Here is a 4,130-nt window from a genome sequence, read left to right on the forward strand (position 1 = left end):
TCATCCCAATCAGACTTCATGATCAAAAGTTATTAATAAATGAATTTAAACCAATTTTAGCCATTGGATTTAAATTCATTTATTTATTAATTTCTTTCTAAACACGCAGTGATGTGTCGTCCTCTTAGTGGCGGCCGCATTTTGAATTCCTTTTTCAGGTTTGATCATGTACCCCCCGGGCGAAAATGAAAACAAAGAAAAAAGAAAAAAATATCAACAAAACTGGATTTATAAATTTAAAACGCATATAGCATGCGTTTCTCACAGCAATGACGAATAAAAACAATCCACGTCACCGCCCGTGCATTCGCTTTGTATGCACTGCGCGGGCGATGAACTTACAGTCCGGTGGCCGCCATCACCATTGCCATCGGATTCTCATGAGACGGCTGCGATGAGGCCATGTCGACGGTCGAAAAAACTGTCTGGCTATTTTGCACAAAAGTCCTTTATAAAGCGTGGAATTGCTGTTGGACGCTGCCCAAAAGTATTTGTGTATGTGCCCTTCCACACTCTCTCTCCTCTAATTTTTTCCTGAAATCACAAAAATGCCAAGCTAATTTCAATTAAATCCCTTCCGTTTTTACATAATATGTCTATGCCACTAACGAGAGCTGTTTTTAGGCACATAATTGCAACTTGTAATTTCGAGTAAAATTTGCTTTAAAACTTGTTTTCTCCTTATAAATATATCCCTTTCCTCTTTAAATTTTATTTCTCACTTAAATAAATCACAAAAAATCAATTAAAAATCCCAAAAATTCCAGAAAATTCAAGAAAATCCTATAATTAATCCCCATAATAATTGACCTCAAAGTTAAATTGTAAACCTGGCATTTTCATTTAAAAATTATTATTTCAAGCTCAAAAAAATCCCTCAAAATTCATAAATTAACTGAAAATTAGGGAAAAATCAAAAATCACTTGAAAACATTATTTTCATGTTAATATTTGATAACAACCCCTTTTAATTCTTGTTAAATGCATAAAATTGTGCTAAATTGCTTGAAATAAAGACCGAAATTAGGGTGTTATCAAGCGGCGACAGCGCGGATGGCGAGGCGGCACTGCAGCGGTGTGTCGGCGATGCAGGCAACGGCGGCGATGACGGCGACGTGAACGACGGCTAGAGCAGCGGCGGCACTTGTGGGAGGCGCGAGGCGTGGCAGCGGCGGCATCCTGAGGCTCGGAGCATGTTTGCGGTGTGAGCGGTGACAGCGCAGACGGCGAGGCGGTGCTGTGGCGGCGCGTCGGCGACACGGGTGACGGCGACGCAGGTGGCGGCGACGTGAGCAGCAGTGTCCGGTGGGCGCGAAAACTGGCGTGATGGCGGTGGCCTCTAGCGGTGGCGCGGGGCGGCATGGGGCGCCTCCGGCGACGGCCTCCGCTCGGAATGGCACAGGGCAGCGCAGGGCGGCTCCGGCGACGGCCTCGGCTCAGAGCGGCGCAGGGAAGCGCCAGCAACGGCCTTGGCTCAGAGCGGCGCAGGGCGGCGCGAGGCAGCACCGGCGGTGGCCTCGGCTCGGAGCTGCGCGGGGCGGTGCCGACAGCGACCTCAGCTCGGAGCGGCACGGGGGGGCGTGGATAGCAACCTCGGCTCGAAGCGGCGCGGGCAGGCATGGGGCGACGCGGGGCGGCGCGGGTGGGCACGGGCAGCGCCGGCGCCGGCGCCGGCAACTTTCCCTCTCCCTCTTCCTCCTTTTTCCATCTTCTCTCTCTCATGCGAACGTGGAGTGGTGGGGCCCCTTTTCAAAAATAGGACTTTGACTTTTGAAACTTGACCCAGGAATTAGGGCGCGCACTCGATCCGTTACTTGGGGATGGTAATGGGCCCCGTGAAAGAGGTCCAACAAGGGGGGCCCATTAGACTTAGGGGCCCCTGAAAAAACCCAAAACAAAAGAAAAAAAAACATAGATGAAAATAGAAAGAAGGGGTCGAAACGCAGGGCCTTGTGAATGGATATGGCCCGAAACATCTTGAAACTTACGAGCACGGGCGTGTCTACGCCTTCTCCTTGGTGTGTCGATCTGGTGGTGTTCGAGCCGGCGGTCGCCGGCGACGGCATGGGTTTTGGCGTCATTCTTGATGGAGGGAAATCTCCCGCTCCATCGCAAGGGAGATCAAATGGTTCGTCTAGAAAAAAGAAGGTTGGCCCGATTGTCATCAGAAGAATTCTTGCAAAGAAAAAAGAAGGAATTATGCTACCACTGCAAGGAAGTATTTGTAACGGGGCATAAATGTTAGAAGAGAGTAAGTAAATACATGCTTTAGGAAGAGGAAGACAAAGAAATTCAACCGATGGCAGAAGAGGATTTCACGCAGTTAGATGGAAGTCCAATATACAGAGGAGCACTCATGGCTATGCAATTAGATACAACGGTTCTATCAGGTTATGGGGTCTTGTTCATCAAAACAAAGCAGAGTACTAACTGATGGGGGTGCCACCAGAAACTTTATTTGTCCAAATTTTGCACGGAACAAATATATACTGATTGATCTGTACCACAAGGTTTACATAATGTTGGAGGATGGGTCATGTGGACACACAACAGGCCTCTTCACAAACGTTCCAATAAATGATGTAAAACAATTTGACGTAGTCGTCGGATTGGATTACACCACAGGGAATAGTCGTATGCGATGTCGGGGAAGAGTGATGCCACTTGAATAATAACGAGAAGTAGTTTAATTGCTACCGATTTAGGACAAAAGTCAGGAGATAACGCTAGGGGTCTAGGGACCCGTAGGCTCCCGATGGCCCGATTGATCCGTTGGAACACAATGTATCAGGGAGGCAATCAATGCCTATATGTGAACGAAGACCAATATTAAGAGCGAAATTCCTACCCTCATAGATGGAAGGTGCCTAGACCTACAATGGATCCCTCAATAGCGAAAGAGACGGCACTGAAAAAGATAATTAAGCTGAAAAGAAAAAGGGTCGTCGGAGGGAAATATCTGTGCGCAAGCTCCGGTACAAAGACAAGATACCTGGGATGTCCAAAGATGAGAAATCATTCGGCGGTGAACGTGTTGGCACGAAAATCGGACACACAATCACGGTTGATCATACGAGATTACCACACCAAGTCGATTTGGATTTCAGTCGATGCAGTATTGATTCCGCTGGTAGGGCCCACGGGAATTGTTTGGAAGAGTAAATTCTCCTCAATTTAACACAACAGGTAGACCAACGAGCACCGTCGTGGACCTTCCAATTCAGCAATTGGGATTTGGCACTTGGACGGCGGAATCCTAGCAGAGGTTGATCGTCGATCAAAGGTTGGAGGAGAGCTCTTGGAGCCAAGTGAGATGATGGATGGTCTCACGTGGTGGCACGAACAACAGTTATCCCCGGAGATTAAAAGCTCACCGCTCAGTCGGCAGATCGCAGGACGACGGTGATCAGATGGCGACGACAGAGTTTCTTCACGAAACTGAGAATGATTCGCGAGAACAAAGTCAGATACCCTGATCAATGTTGGATTTTGAGAGTTTAGGACGTCGAAGATCGACATTCGAGGGGATCTAAAGAACGTAGGGCTGGACAACTCGCTGTTGGATGCTTCCCGAACAGACAAAGTGAAAGGAAAAATATGGCGTCGATCAACAAAATCTCGATTCTTCACCAGGCGATGGCAGTCGATGGACAAATTCTGCGGTAGACCTTTCAATTGGATGATCGACGTCGGGTCGATCGAACTCCTCCAACAACAAGACTTTTCTCCTGGTCGTGTTCAGACTATTGGCAGCATCATCGAACTCAATTTCCAACCTGGAACAAGACTTCTAACTACTGACGGCGTTCTCCAGATCCAGATTTGGTACCCACATACAAGAGAGGAGAATTCAACCGTTGAAAAATCAAAATGAAGAGGTCCTAGTCCAGTTATGGCAGGCCATTCCACTAAGTAGGGGTGGTTTCTCTAATGGGCCCATTAAGGGACTAGCCCAAGGATGGCCTTTCCCCTAATGGCCTAATAAAACAAATTACATAAACAAAAATAAACAGAAAGATCGTAGAGCCCAAACACGAAGGCCCATAACTATGCATGATGACGAAAACTGAAAATAAAGGGGGGGACAGTTGTCACGCCGTGTACTCAGGCCCTTCGCGTCGGCTGGGGTT

At 47.7% G+C, this 4,130-nt stretch overlaps 1 long non-coding RNA gene across 2 annotated transcripts; it reads right to left on the reverse strand.

Moving 5' to 3' along the window:
- Positions 1 to 889: 889 nt before the first annotated feature.
- Positions 890 to 3,854, reverse strand: LOC144702263 (uncharacterized). Of its 2 annotated transcripts, XR_013581217.1 has the most exons (3): positions 2,993 to 3,854; positions 1,989 to 2,134; positions 890 to 1,879 (listed from the first exon to the last, which is right to left on the reverse strand). It is a non-coding gene; the product is annotated as an uncharacterized LOC144702263 (long non-coding RNA). The 2 variants fall into 2 exon arrangements; XR_013581216.1 differs by lacking the exon at positions 890 to 1,879 and having other exon boundaries at positions 1,891 to 2,134.
- Positions 3,855 to 4,130: the final 276 nt, after the last annotated feature.

This window comes from Wolffia australiana, chromosome 4 (genome assembly GCF_029677425.1).
Source record: "Wolffia australiana isolate 7733 chromosome 4, ASM2967742v1".
Taxonomy (NCBI): domain Eukaryota; kingdom Viridiplantae; phylum Streptophyta; class Magnoliopsida; order Alismatales; family Araceae; genus Wolffia; species Wolffia australiana.